General features: G+C 41.4%; 1 protein-coding gene across 33 annotated transcripts in view; it reads right to left on the bottom strand.

The window, feature by feature from the left end:
• Nucleotides 1-16,049, bottom strand: part of NRCAM (neuronal cell adhesion molecule) — a 142,024-nt gene extending 125,975 nt beyond the window's left edge. For 29 of the 33 annotated variants that reach the window (XM_072330935.1, XM_072330883.1, XM_072330892.1 and 26 more), the window contains exon 1: nt 15,637-15,771. The gene's annotated coding sequence lies outside the window, so the exon portion shown is untranslated. Of the gene's footprint in view, nt 1-15,005; nt 15,121-15,243; nt 15,375-15,636; nt 15,772-15,899 lie in introns of those variants that run through there. The other 4 variants (XM_072330992.1, XM_072330707.1, XM_072330698.1 and 1 more) reach the window with 4 other exon arrangements.
• Between the last annotated feature and the right edge of the window lie 264 nt (nt 16,050-16,313).

Raw genomic sequence — 16,313 nt, 5'->3', positions numbered from 1 at the left:
ATACTATGGATTTAGAAAATGGTATCCTGCTAAACCTAATCCTAATGTGCTTGGTTATAAACAAATGTATATAACTGAGCAAAACATAGCCTCTGGCCTACAAACAACCCTATATTAAAGCCATAGGTAATCTGTCTTACATAATGCTATTCGTATTTTGTAATCCTGTTAAAAAATACTTGTGACATCAAATCAATGTCTTCTATTCACAAATGCAACATCCAAAGTAGGAGTGGCACCCAAGCACTAGAACTGCTTTTAGCTTTTTCTTTAATTTATGAATAGACCCTCTGTATCATTATAGATACAGATAACAGTACAGTGATGTGAACCGAGGTTTAATCTTCTAGTATGCAGAGAACCATCACTTGTCCTATGAAATTAAGAGTCTGACTCTGCATTTTGGTGAATTACTGACATACACGTGGGATGGTACAGTAACGCAAATTTTGCCCATCAGTGAAGCCAACTGTAACTTCAAGATGGAAATTTTAATATTAAACTTTATGCTAACACAACTCTTGAATTCTGACCAGTGATTCATTTTGTAGCATCCAATACCTCTGAAACATCTACCCACAGAAGACCGTAGACTTGCTCCAAAATGAATTGAGTGACATCACCCCAAAGCGATAACACACCTCTTCTGGAAGCCACCTACCTTAAACCACTGCCTTCCACTCTGCTAAGCACCAGATCAAATTTCAAGTGAGATACAAAATCCTTAACGCTTCTAATTGAAGACAAACACTTCATTGGATTGGTCTTCAGAGGGTATCTATTCTCATTAAGAAGCAAAATGCTAGTAACAAAGTTGCGTTCAGTAGGCTGGCTCACTACCCAACAGGAATTCACCCTGAGCACACATACACGTACACACTCTGTACTACGTTTACAGATACGTTCTATTATAACACTAACTTTTCTCAAAAAAAACATCCCAGAGTTCAGTAGCTTTCCAAATCATTAGCTGGTTAGTTTTAAATCTATAATTTGCAAGTACAAGTGCCATGTGTCCTACCAAGCCTGGCATTCACTTTGCATAACCACAAAGGTCCATCTAGCCGCAGGTCTTATCTCTGACAGCAGCTAAAAGCAGATGCCTAAGGCAGAGGGATAGGTTTATGGTAGCTCTCTCCCAGAGCCTTCATCAACTTAAAGCACAGAGGCTTGCTGCATTTTCTGTTGCTTAAATTTACTGTTGTACTGTCCTGATAAAGTAAAAACATTTTTTATACCATTTCTGCCAGCAGAAAAAGGACATCCAATTTCACAGGCTGTACTAGTTTAGAAAAATACATATTTTTCAGAAGCTTTTCTTTTTTTTTTTTTTTAAATACAAATGCATCAGACCCTTTATTTCACTTCTATACTAAAGCCCTGGGTATCAGCTCTGCATTGATGTGCAGATCCACAATGCTACTTCAGTATTGCAGTGGGTCATGTCTCCCAGACCAGCCCACGGATCAACCTGTGCACAGTGGTGGCTGATGTCACTGCCAGCTGCCTTTAAGGCAGGCTAATGTCTACAGGACTTCTCCTACTGAGAACTGTAGTGACCTCTGAAGTTTGCCCAGGCAGCTCATGTTGCACGCAGATCAACTGAGAAGAGTTAGTCACATACTTAAATGCAGTACTAGAACCCCAGGTTGAAAATCCAGCACTCCCAGAGACATCCCAAGGCAGCCTAAACTGTTCCTGGTTACACAGCATTCTCCTCTATTGGTGCAAGACAGCTGGGAAGCATTTTGAACATAAGGTTAACATAACCAACAGAAGCAGATCATGCATAAATAACAGCAAACGTTTTGGGGAATCTCATCTAATCCATCTGAAGACTCCTACTGCCATCCAGTAAAGGACTGAGAGATTAGATTCTCCAGATGAGCATTACTCTATGGAACAGAACCCAAGAACATAATTTTACCTCAATTTTCAACAAACAGCTGTTTGACAATGCAACAACATTAAGAAAGTTATTTGGAGACAAAGGATTACATTCTTTTCTTCAAGGAAAAAGCTACAGTCACTTCCCAAAACTGGAAGTCAGATTAAGTCTACTTCATCTGCATTTGTATTGCTTCCTTGATGGTTTCCAGATTAAATATTCTGGCATAATACCTAAAAATATTTATTTCTATCAAACCTGCATTGAACTAAAGGACAAAGGGGTCAAAAACCCAATCCAATGTTCAGATTAGTCCTTGAGGCACTACTCCAAGCTTACATAAAGGTTTTTTCTGGTCTGACATGTAAGAGTACATGAAAAAAAAGAAGTCTTTAAGTAATGACACCAGATGGAAGGAGGAGAAAAAAAGGAACAAAAAAGAGAATTGTGTGGTGACTTTTGTTTTTTTTTTCCATTTCCTTTTTCTCCCCCCAAAATACTTGAAGTAAGGTCACTGCATCACAACTCCAGCAAGTCCTTTACAATACTACTCAGACAGGATTTCCTAAGCAAAGGCTACATTTACCACTCACAAGTTTTCAGATTAACCCATCTAACCTGTTTCATCACTCCTGCATCTCAAACCACCCAGGCTGGCTTTTTATTTTTATTCTTTTAAATACATGGTTATGTGATTCCAACAGTGATCCTGAGATATGACTTTTATATTGACTGTCTTGAATTGATAGCAGTGGATAGCAGTACCTCCTGCATAGAAGTTGCACCGTAGGTGCCACTGGGAACCAAAGCTGATGTGCCATGTTGTCATTATTTGTGAAGTGTCATTCACACTTTTATTCGGCCAACCTTAAACAACATAGTTTACGGCAGTCCAGGGGTTGGATAATCAAGAACAGAAAACAGATCAGTTATAATGTTGACTGTGAGTAGGCAAATGTATTTAATAATACTGACTTGAAAAATCAGACAATATTGCTTTCTGACTTAAGCTTGCTCATAGGAAAGCCAATTTGGGCATTTTCAGATTCATAGTATACTTAATATACAACCAGAATAAAAGATCATAGAATCATAGAATGGCCTGGTTTAAAAAGGACCTCAGAAGATCACCTAGTTTCCACCCCCCTTCCATGGGCTGTGTCGCCAACCATCAGACCAGGCTGCCCAGAGCCACATCCAGCCTGGTCTCCAATGCCTCCAGGGTTGGGGCATACACAACCTCCTCGGGCAACCTGTTCCAGTGCGTCACCACCCTCTGCATGAAAAACTTCCTCATAATAACTAACCTAAACCTCCCCTGCCTCAGTTTAAAACTACTCTCCCTTGTCCTATCAGTATTAACTCTCTTAAACAGTCGTTCTCCCTCCTGTTTATATGCTCCCTTCAAGTACTGGAAGGCCACAGTGAGGTCTCTCTGGAGCCTTCTCCAAGCTAAACAAGCCCAGTTCCTTCAACCTTTCCTCCTAAGAGAGGTTCTTCAGCCCTCTGATCATCTCAGTGGCCCTCCCCTGGACTCATTCCAAGAGCTCCATGTCTTCCTTGTTCTGGGGGACTCAGGCCTGGTCAGATGTCAGAGAATAAACAGAAATACATACAGTGGATAGCTTTAAATAAAAAGCTACTACATGATGCTACTTCTAACGTTACAAATTACCAGTGTAACATCAAAACCACTGACAATTTTCAGGACAGTTGATTGGATGTACAAGAAACCTTCCCTCTCCCACCTTTCTTGAAAATACAAGTCAAAACTCTTATTTTGTTTGTCGTTGGATATTGTATTTATCAATCTAATTGCCAGTCTGAATATAGGCAGCAAAATATCATTCATTCACATGTAGGATAAAGCCAGTGTGGATAATCTGGCCATTCTGGCTCTCCAAGCCATACAGCAGTGCCATCTCACTAAGCCATCCGTGAAGGATATTTTCTTTACAACATAGCTGTGTGCTTCCCAGTAATGAAGCACTACTCAGAATTAAACTAGCTGGGTATAAATACAAGTCTTCCACGTCACATCTCCAATAAGATTAAAAAACTAAGATCTAGCTTCTTTAATGCAAAAAAATAACTTTTGACTAGTTAGACATGTTACATGAAATGCTTCTGAAAGTATAATACGAAAAGCAGACATTCCTTCAGAGTATTTTTAAACTCTGGTGTAGAACAGTAGAACAACATGTTAACATATTTAATGGAGCAAGCTTTAATGTTTTTTAAAAACATTAGAGCTATAAAACCATACTCCCTTGTACTCATTAACTGTGTCTTTGAACAGCAATCATCAATTACCATCTGATTGTGCCTAGTTGCATACTAGGCAGTCACAGTCTCAATGAACATACAGAAATTAGCAGAATCATTTTATATGAAAGCTCCAGAGTCATCATACAGCAAAGTTTTTAAAATATTTACTTCAAAGTCTGGTTGTCTAATTATATTTAAGACTGTAAGCCTTCTTAAAAGGAACTTTGAAGTTCTGTTTTATAATTCTATGCTTACTATTACACAACTGCACTCAAAGTAAGATTTACGCACTATTAATTACATTATTATTAAATATTAAATATAATAAATATGTTATTATTAAATTACTATTTATTAAAAATAAATAAGTAAAATTCACTACCTTAAGATGGTATAAATAGTGATAAAGAAGACATAGGAACTCCCAGTGATGCTTTTGTGGATGCTAATTAAGAATTCCAAGTGTTTCCTTCCAGATACTGCACAAGTCTTTTGTAGAGGGTTAGTGTTCAGAAACTTGATTGCATTAAAAAAGTTGAGTTTCTGTTCTCTCAAAACAGTGATGGGTTATTTTTCCAGTGCTATTTAGTGTCAAAAAGGTTATTATTGAACTATAGAAATTGATAATACTGAACAGCAATATATTTTAAAATACATAAGTTTTAATTTCCAAGTCATACTTCAATGCAAGACCAACACAATCAAATTAGTTCCTTTTTAATCAAACAATTAATATTTAAATTGGAGAAAAATTAAATGACCATAATTAGATAATGCGTTATGAAATGCAAATTCATAATTACAGTAATCTGAATTCTACTTTTTAGTAATAAAAAAATATCAGTTCAAAACAGTGCGTTAGCTCACTACAGTAAATTATAAATTACTCCCCATAATCACAGAAGTCCTAATGAAAATAAATATTCAACAATTTTAGTAGATGTGTTTTCAGAAACAGATATCTCGCTCCATCCTTTACCATCCAGAGTAAGTCAAGCTCGCAACCTCAGGGAGCAGCATTATTCTGCATCTTTAGAGAAACAGGTTCTTCTGTTAAGTTGCAGTTCACTCCAGCTTTTGCCAGTATAAAGATCTTAATCACATACTAAGTTTACGAGACAGACTCCTGTTAAGAGCTTTTATACTGTATAGCAAAGTTGATTTTTCTCTTAACAACCAATATTGGTTATGTGACATATTTAAGTATTGTCACATAACTAAACAACAGGATCTCGTTTCAAGCTGATCATCTTCTCCAGTTTGAATGGTGAAAGACAATGCTTGCAATTTCACCCCTCAAAGTGATCTGTGCCTGTAACATTGCATTTCCTCCTCATTTCCTTTAGTCTTAAAACATGCATGATTCAAGGTATTCCTCAGGCTTGAGATGCATTTATCCTATGCAGCCTTTTTCCAGTATTACCTCAGAACAGATCACTGCAGTCCAGATGTCAGAGAACTGAGCCCCTGCACCTTATAGCACAGCTTTCTTTAACTTTCACTGTCCAAAACAGCCATTCTTTCTGTCCCTTCCCAACTTTCTCTACTGTACAGATCTTGGCTTTACTGAATAAAATCTACTGTATGATACTTATATAATTCACCTTTGTATATTATATACTGCTGCCTATATAACTACAAAGAACTAGAACGCAGCTGGTTTGGTAGACCAAAACATGAGTTACAGCCTCAAATGCCCAACCTACTGCTGACATTCATCCCTACACTCCTAGTTTTCATAACCTCTTGTAAGCCTGCTCCATAACCTCCTGGGCCCCTGCAGTTAGTGAGCTGAAGACATGGCACCTGTGCACCCAAGAACCACCTGCTTCAGTCAGCCTTACCTGAGGTGACACTCCAACTTCTGCTACACAAACTGCTGACAGCCCAAGTGGTCCTGCCACAGAAAGCCCAAACCCAGGCCACAAGCTGAAGAGTAAGAGCTCAGAGAGTCACAGTGCTTTCTCATGACACAAGGTCAACATGGAGTCCTTGTAGAACACAGCATCAACTAAAGAAAAGTACAACCTCCTGTCTCCCCTGCACTCCAAACCATAGTCAGAAAATACACAATTCATACACAGGATTTTACATTCTGAAGTCTGTAAAAGGGCAGAATGCAACTGCATCTGCTCACGGCTCTTTTTGCTTTGACAGACTAAGCAATGATATCCCTAGCTTTAATATTGTGAGGGTCAAAAAAACAAGTACCTAACTTGACTGAATAAGAAGTTACTTGCTCAGTAATTGTGCCTTACCTGACCTATCTGCATGCAATTAAAGAATTCCATGATCTTGCATCTGGGAGAAATAAAAAATCATTCCAGAAAATAACAAAGAAACATTAAGAAATGCTCTGAAATACTCACTGTTTTCTTATATTTAATCTCAGTCCAGTTTTCCTATAAACAAACAGTCCTTTCCTTCAGTAAGTTATACCCCTACCTAGATGCTGACACATTCACTTTTGATTATGGGAGTCTACCAGGCAGGAGGGAGGATAAGTTTCTGGGTTAAGTAAGATACACTTGATAATACTCAATCACTGAAACTATTTTTGTTTGCATTTATACCTTCCCTCTACTTCCAGTCTTCATTTACTCTAAGCTTTTTCATGTAAAAAGAACAACTTATCCTGAGCATGTAGAATAATCACAGGAGTGTAGACCATGACACCAGCAGTGAAGCATTTTTCCTCTAGTGAGCAACAAGACAAGGAATAGGTGTGTGATCTTTATGAGAGCAATCTTCCAACTTACTATTTCTTGTAGTACTAATTTTTTAGCTTAATTATTTGCCAGTCCATACAGTACTCCATAGTTACAAGCTCCATTCATTAAAACAGTAACCTGATGTTATGTTTTAGTAAACAAGCAATCATAATTCCATTCTATTAACAGCTATTTGCAAGTAGTTTAAGAGACCTACTTGCCTTTGTTTCATCTTCTTTCACTCAGCTATTTACCAAACCACCTTCAGCATTCAGGACTTCTTATCCTTATCTTCTCCATTCTATTTCATGTCTTTTTATTAACAGTCAAGTTGGGAAGTTCATAGTAGTTTTTAATTTAAAATTTCCCCATCTAGTATAGTAAAAGGGCAGGTGTTATTTACTTCAACTTACTGTACGAAGCTGTTTTTCACAGCAATGGCTAATACTTCTTGGTGTGTGTTTCAAACCAAGGGGGAAAATAAATCATTTACTCTTATGACAGTATCTCAACTTCACAGAAAAGAAACAAATATAAGCATCTATATCATGTATTAAACACTATGACTAATCTACTAATACTAATACCGGGACTAATCCTGGCAACCATTTTCAGCTACAGAGCATGTTCTTGGCAATGACGTTCCTGTCGCTGTATTTAAGCAGCAAAATTCAAACCCTGTGAAGCTAAAGTCGTAACTTCAACAAAGCATTGAAAAGCCAAGTGCTTGGACACATTACCCAACTGAACTATAAGATGAAAATCTTAATAAGTCATGAATTCCAGTGACACACTTGAGTATTTGATGCCGCCAATTCTGCCAGGACATCTTCCTGAATAATATGAAAAAACAACTTCCATATTTCAATGCCAAGTGGAGAAGATTGTGAAGTAGTACATAAAATCTTAGAACTAACTGGGAGAAAAATTCCTCCAGCTAAAGTTTCAAGAACGATATCTGTAAACAGTCATAGAAATAACTTCTCCAGAAATCCTGCTGTTAAGAGAAATGTGTCTGCTGGAAGCAACAGCGGGGAAATTAGAAATCTAGGGCAGCATTTAAGGCTATATTGATGATGCTTCATTCCCGAAACAAGCTGAATCAAGTCCCCAGAGAACAAGGAAAGCTCTTAAGATTTGCCTCTAAAGAATAACAGATCCTGTGAGTTTGAAACCACAGGATAAAGAATACTGTTGCTTTTCTTAAAAAGGCAGCCTAGATTTTAAAAGAAAATAATTCCAAGAAAGGAGACTATCACTGTAACTTGAGAAGGTACAAGACCCAGTAAAGGCAAACACATAACATGCTTTAATCAGGATCCTCATTTGTAGCAGGAAAGCTATATAAAATGACCAAACATCATCTTTCACTGCAAACTACAGTACTACAGAACTCCTGGGAAAGGCTACTTCCATTGAAGTACTTAACCTTAGGCCCATAATGTTAAATATTTTTCATGATACCCTAAGAAGCAAAATTATATGCTCTAAAGGACCTAGGTGTTATTAATAATAAAAAACAGTAGAAGAACATGCAAATCGGGAATCTCTGCAATGACATGGAGACAGAAGTAAGTTATTCTTTATCTGCAAGAGAAAAACTATTGAGCGAGGGGTATACTTGTTACTGTCAAATGATGATGAACATGAAAATGCACTTTAATTGAAGTTATTGGGTTCACTGATCCAATGAACTGTTTTTCCTTTATATGAACGCACAGCCACAGACCAGTTATAAGCAGACATGTTTACTTTCACCTTATACTAACAAAACATAATAGTGTTTACATAATACGTAGGATGTTCTATGTATTTATAGTATGTTATTCATTCACTTTCTATTTCATTGTATTTTCACATGCATAGGCTATCTCCTTTCTAAGGATTTGCTTCGTGCTCCATAAACAATATGTCCGCCCTCTGCTGGTCAAGATCACCTTCACTGTTTCCCAGATTTTTTCTTCCCCCTTATAAGTTACAAATGCATTTTATAGAATTGCCGCATGCAAGTGCATGCTAGCTTCCAGCCAACTTGAGCTTCTTGCCTTGCTGGATATTTAAGGGAGGATGTGCACATCAAGGTTTCAGATTTACACTACTACAGAAATTTCTATGATGTTGTCTATCGCGCAAGATCAATACAGACAAAAACAGCCAATTGGCAAGGATAATTTATTGTCTTTCACTCAGTTCTTAACACTACTCTTCTAGCAGATATGTTATTTCACATAACAGAAGAACAGTCATTCAAATTCTTTATTTTCATGGTATCATACAACCAGGAAGGAGTTAGAGAAAATTGTTTCCCAGCTCTAAACCTTCATCTTCAGAGAAGCAGTAGGTGGTAATCCTTTTCCCTTGCTATTTGATGTTTTTAAAGGCATTAGTTATGCCAAAAGCCACACAGACAATCTTCAAAATGATTCAAAACACATTTGGCATGTGAACACAAACCGCCAAAATTAGTTTCATTGGTTTTATTAACCAAAACCTACACAAGAGCAGAGAAAAGCATGTCAAACAAAGTACAACCAGTTTTGATAAGAAGAGAGAGTTTCTTCACACACACAAAGACACCCTCATAGCATTACTCAGGTTGGGTCATCATATGAACAGTAACTGCCTTCATCAGTCCCTACAAACATAACCAAACCGATGCCCACGCAAAAGTAACATGGCCTTTGCGCTATAAAGAGTTCAGATACCCATGAATTCTGTGTGACAGACCCAACCAAGGACACATCTTTCCCTTCCACCTTCATTGCCAAGGTATCCTTGCCTTTTGGTGTCTCTGAATTTTAGCGTAGACCAATCATAAATACTGTGATTAACAGAAGTAGGAATCAGAACCAGAAGGTGACAAGGCCCTGGTCCTCATGACTTACAGACTTGACCACAGCAACACTAGAATGATTCCCACTGCACCCTCGAGAAAGCCACAAATCACTCAGAATATGTACACTCAGAATATGACAGCCCCAAGACTGTGAAGTACATTATGGTACAGGGAAATGAAAAAGGCTCACCGTGCATAGAAAACACAGCTCTCCAGAACAGCTGGACCCAGAACACAAAGCTTACTGCTCCAAGACACAAGAAAAACAACAGACCTCTATTTCTATAATTTCCTTTCCCTTGTTCTAAACTAACTCACGTCCTATACAATTTGAAAGAAAGGAATGGAAAGGGAATGCAGTTCCCTTTTCTGAGCTTCAGTAAAAACTACATATGTATATATATATAGAGAGAGAGAGAGAGAGAAAGAGAGAGAGAGAGAGATGTATATATGTATACATATATATATACACACAGTCTTAATAGATTAAAAAACAGTAAAATAGCTAGCACAGCCTATTACCATCTTATATCACTCAAGGCAAGAACCAGATTTTGATAGTATGTAACAACCACAAAGTTACCAATTCAGCTATGCTAAGGAAAAAGAAAAAAACACCTTTCAGTTTTCAATAAAAAAGCAAGAACACAATAGGGTTAAACATCCTGTTGTATTTAGTTTGTCTACAGACCCCAACATTGGTCCATAAGTGGAGTGGGCTGAGGGCAGGAACCTGCAGTCTCCAGCTTATCCAAAGCAGCAGTAACCTACCATCTAGACCTTGTTATCTCACCCAAAGAATAGCTCACATTTGTCTTGCTCATATTGCACAGAGATTAGAATGAGGAAGGAACTGGTTATCTCCTGTATTCTGATTAACCTAGAGATGTGAACAGTAGCAGGACAGGCAACTCCACTTTTTATTCCCACTAGACGCAACCTCTAAGAGTAGGGAAGAGGATTGCCTATCCTATAACTGAGGGTAACATGTAATGTGTGAGGCTACTGATAAAGTGAAATCGAACCATCTGGCATTTTAAAATTCTCTTGAAAATCCCCTTTTTTTAAGTGCACAAGTTGTATGTATGTTCCCTGATTATTCTACTGTTGCCTTTCCTCAAAGGCTTCCAGTGATATTTTCTTTCCCAAATCCCTCAGTTCTACCACTTCTTTCTGATAAAAAACTCCGTAATTGTTATTTACCCTTTTACTCAAACGGCAGTCCTCCTTGTGGATTTTGTTCCTAATTCATCACTTCAATCAGACTCTCAGTTAGCATTTCAACCATTTCTATTACTTTGCCTATGCTACAGTACAACATTCAGCTGGAAGACTTCCCTTGGCCAGTGCCTATGCGCAGGTCAGTTAAATCCCTGGCATTGTTCTCCAGCTGCAGAAGTGTTCCCTAACCCCACTTCTTGCACAACAGTTGTTTTTTGCACTAATTGACCATGCACAATGCCTTCACATACACATATACAGACCTCCATAGGTTTGTGACGCTCAAAAGGCAACTCCTTCACATAAGCTCTCAGACTCAAGTTGGACAAATGCAACACTGAACACAGATAAAAGTTGGAAGTGAAAGTTATAGTTCAGAAAGACAGGCACACAAAAAAATACCTGTATTAATGTATAAGCACTGCCAGGCCCAAATCTTGGTAAGTCTGTAAAGGAACATGGTATGTTAACGCTTTGGATAACTGATCAGTAGAGCTTTTCATTCAGCCAAAGACAGATCCCAAACTTCCTGGTTATGCAAGGTAACTTTTGTTTTCCTCAAACAAGATGTTAAACAGTAACAATTACACGCTTCAAACCAGAGGAAATTAAAAGGTCACGTACACCTAATGTTGCAGACCGAGTACGAGAACACCTGCATTCCCACTAGACCTCATCCAAATTCAGCAGCCTTACACAAGGATTTACAGACACCACATCAGTGCTAATTTTGTCTGCTCTAATTGACCAACTAGACAGCCAGATCCTTTCTAATGTGTCTGTTTTTTAAAGTTATCACGTCCTTATAAGTTGAACTGGCCTTTTTTCCTCACTTGGCTATTTTTGCGCGTCTGAGATGCTCTGCATGAAATGCTGCTTTTTCTACAAAGTTTGGTGGCTTAAAGCAGAATGGGGGTACTGTGAGCTCTTACAGAAACATTTTATAATCCAAGCTGATATGCTTCCATACTAAAAAGTTAACAAGGGGAAAGCTGTAATCACATTATGAATCAAGCCATTTCAAAACCAAAACAGTGTAGGAAAACAGTGCATTCATGAAGTGAATAGTAAGATACATTTATCCTGATTCATATACCAAAACAAAACAAAACTGAAAGCCTCTTGTAACAGTTAATAGAAGATCCAGATGAACGTTTCTGTACTTATTCAACACTTACGAGAAGGGAGAAGCTACAGAGCAACCCAGAGAGGTATTTGCAATGCAATTAGGCTAGACAAGCAAGCCTGAATGTGTGCCAGCTGCAGGGGCTTGCCCTTAACTCACACAATCAAGTGTCTAGTGTTGCAAACTGTCTAGCATCACTATCTCCAGTATTAATCGTCTCGTCAGATACGTACTTGTTTACTGAGCGTCTTAATCAGGGCTCGAGCGCACATCTAGCTGCACCTTGCAGCAGTCAATATGACAGTCCGTCACCAGCTGTCAGTTACAGCTCCCACAGATAGAAAAACTCCAACTCAAACAAGTACGTTCGGCTCTCAAACGAAGCTATCGGTCACATTTCAATATGAGACTTGAATTCCTTTTCAGTGTTCTTCAACTCTGACCCAGCTCTACCCCCTTCTTCACTGAAAAGGGCAAAGACAACAGCCCAGCAAGTGGGACAGGCAAAACAGACCTCCTTTGTTCACTTTTTTCCTTCCAGTTTTCTATGGAGGTAAATAACTGAAAGCCCAGCCAGCCCTCAGTAGCTCAGAAGAAAGCAATACAGCCAGCTTGCAACTACATTTTCCTGCTACACAAGCAATAGGGCAAAACTCAAGGCAAATCAGGCAAATCATGCTACGCTTATTACTGACAATTAACTCTTTCCAAATTTTCTTAGTATTGAAAAACAAACAAAAAACCATAATATTGATAAATGCATTAAATTACAGTACCTTTAATACTAAAGCAAATAGACAATAAGCATACTCACTAATTTAAAATGCAGCAAATTATCACTGCAGATAAAGTATAACAGAATTTTTTGAATACTATCAGCCCACTCAGGAAGGCGAAATCAGATTCACTGCACATTGCCCAGCAGACAGCCTCCTACATGATTCCCTCAGCTTACATTACTGGGATGTACTGTCTCTGCACAGCTTCCCATTTTACAAACTCTTTTCATAAAGAATGACAAGATTAAACTGCACTACTTGGTTTCCACTGGATATGTTTATTGCACTGTTCAGATATATTGGAAGGTAAATAATTACCGCCCAAGATGATTTGGGACAACCAAATAAAACAAAAGAGAACAGCAGCTCCACAGCTGCAAACAGCAGATCTGGGTTTCAGGCTGACTGAGGCATCTAAGCTCTACCAAGAAATCCCCAGTCCTTAACACACTCAGTACATTTTACATCCAGATACTATGGAGATGCACTACTTCACCATAGCAAAAAGAACAGGGAGATTTGCATTACCTTTTCCTGGCTCAAAATCAGAATCTTCAACCCAATAAGGACTGTCAGTTAGAGAGATGCCTCATTAATTCCAGGAACCTACAATTTGGTTATTAACTCTTTTGCCATTGCCCTTCTGAGTGCCAGAGAGAAAGACCAAAGCACAGGGCGCTATTAGGAGATATGAGTAAGTACCACCGGATCTGTTACCTCATTTCATGCCTGACAATAAAGGCCATTTAAGGAAGTCGGATTTCCATGCTAAAATCATTTTTCTGCGAACCAGCTCTGCAGTGAATGTGATAAACATTACCCTTTCTGCGAGACGATAAGGAACAATAACTAAAGATCAGATTCTGGTGATCTCCCTCACCTTAAGCACGATTACTTTCAAGTATTTTTACTGTAACCAGTGAGACTAATTACAGAACAAAGTACTAATGTGAGGATGATTAATTGTGGCTTTACTCTGAGTTATGAAGAGGGCTTTAGCCTCATCATTAGCACCAGCTGGTACACACAGCCACATCATCTGATGCTGACACACAGCTGTACAGCTTTCCTTTAGCTAAATCTCCTTTGCACAATCCAGAATACAAATTCATTCAGCAGATTCCGGGTTCTCTCACCACTAAACCACTTCCTGTCAGGGTTTGGTTGGTTTGCTTTTAAATTCAGTATTCTCAAAACACACTTTGCCAACCCTATTGATACAGCCCAACAACTGTTTTTAAACACCCAAGAGAATATCAAAGTGTTTTTGAACTCAGATAAATAATTCCCACAGTCTTCGGTTCTTTAGCAACTCTGATCTCTTGCTTTGCAATTCATACTCAAAAGTAAGGACAGAAATCAACTGAAGAAACCTACCACAGCCTGCTCTAGGGAACCTGCTTTAGCAGGAGGTTGGACTGGTTGTTCTCCTGAGGTCCCTTTCCAACGCCTGCGAAATGCCTGAAGTGTGTGCACACGCAAATGATCAGATCAGGCAAAAATCAGAATGTCAGCTTTCTGACTTGTGGGTGCTTCGGGGTATCACACTACGCTTTCTTTGACAGCTGATACCCTTTGCCAAAAGAACACCTGCAGATGCATCTCTTGGCACCTACGCCACTTTCCAACTCAACATGAAGCCCAGATGCCTTCTGGTGTTGCACACTGACCTACCGCACGCACAGCCCCATACAATCACAATCCATAAGCTACCACACTGATCATGCTAAATAATGGAAGAAGCTGAAACAATTAACATTGCACCTGTTAGATTTGATAAAGTTCTTTTCATGTTTCACCCACCTTTTCTAAGCATACAACAGCACAGGAACAGAAAGCCAGGCAGTTGGCTTCTAGGCTCAGCAGAACAAGGGTTGTTTAAAGAAAGAATGAAGAAGAGGATATTTACAAACAGAAGAACCACAGATCACGATCTGCACACCTCACAACAGAGCAGCACATCACATTCTCCATGATTTTATCACCCTACACAGCCAACTAAGGAAAAACGCTGCTGTCACACTGCATTTCTCCGTGTGGAACAGCCCTATTGACTGGGCTGGAATACCGCGAGCTTAAATATTTAAACAGCTTGCCCTCATTAATCAGATAGCGCCTAAACCCCGGCTCCCGAGACGGAGAGTAAACGCATTTCAGACTTCAGAACTAACAGCACCGTGCCGAAAAGTTGAGCAGAACGTTCACTTAAGGATGACTTTATAACCGAGGAGCAGGTGCATCGCTGCTCGCGCTCTCGTTGCCATTTTCTATGCCGGTTGCCACCAGACGCCACGACACCACACAGCCCGACCCCCCCGGGCTCTCTTCACCCCGTAACCCCGACAGCAGCAGCGGGAGGCGGCGCGGAGAGCCGTGCGGGGGCGGCTCCGGCCGGGGAGCGCTGCGGGGCTCACCTGGGGCTGCCGCCGGCGGAGCGACGCCGCGACCGCTGCTGCCGGCACTTCAGCACAGACAGCTCCCGGCCGCCGCCGAGCGCGAAATGGCGACCTCCGGGCACCCGGCGGGGGCCGCAACGGGCGGGATCGCCGCCACGCGCCGAGCCGAGCCGGTCTGGGCCGGGCCGCTCTGCAGCCGCACAGCCGGGCCCGCCGCGCCCCTCTTCGCCGGCAGCGGCCACCTACGGCGCCCGCCTCCCGCACCTGCAGCCCGAGCTGCCTCCGCCTCCCCGTCAGGTGCCTCGAGCCCGGCACCTGCCGCCGGGCTCCGCACCGCGCCCGGCCCGGAGGGCAGCTCCCGCTCAGCTCCCCGCCGTCGGGGCTGGGTGAGGGGGACGAGCCGGTACTCACGAGAAACTGCGGCCCCTCCGCCCGAAAGACGGTCGATGAAGACCCGCGGCCGCGCGCCTCCTACTGCCGCACGCCCGGCAACCAAGCGAGAAGAGCGGCGGCGGGCGCGCTCCCGCGCCTATCACCTCCCCGCCGCCCCCGCCCGGCCGTACCGGGGCGCGCTCCCGCGGGGGGAGGGAAGGAGCGCGCCTGCGCTAGCGCGCGCGGAGGGCGGAGGAGGGAGTGGGGACGGCGTTGCGGCCGCGGCGCGGGGTCCCTCGCACCTGAGGCGGAGGGGCGGCGGCCTCCATCTTGGGCAGCGCCCCGCTGCCGTTAGTAGCGGGGAGAGCGGGCTGTGAAAGCGTCCTGGCTGCGGGCCTTCGGGGGGGTCAGGAGGATCCCCGGAGTGGACCGGATCGGTCTTCCCGGTGTCTGCGTGGGCGGCGGCCGCCCGCCCTGCTGTCCTCGTCCGGGCGGGGAAGCCGGACCGCCGCGGGGCACCGTCCTCCCCGCCGTGCGGGCCCGAGCGATGCCGTCGTTTTAAATAGAGGCATTATTTTAGCCCGGCAGTGCCCCTCTAAATAGACAGGCTCAGCAAGTTCCCAAACGGGAGACAAGGGTATTATTTTACGCTCGAGAATAGTCCCATTGAGCTCGGCAGCGCTGCTCCCATGCGTGCAGTTAAACACGGGTGTTTG

This window comes from Excalfactoria chinensis, chromosome 1 (genome assembly GCF_039878825.1).
Source record: "Excalfactoria chinensis isolate bCotChi1 chromosome 1, bCotChi1.hap2, whole genome shotgun sequence".
Lineage (NCBI taxonomy): Eukaryota > Metazoa > Chordata > Aves > Galliformes > Phasianidae > Excalfactoria > Excalfactoria chinensis.
The sequence above is the reverse complement of the archived record's forward strand: the minus strand, read 5'-3'. Positions and strand labels throughout refer to the sequence as shown.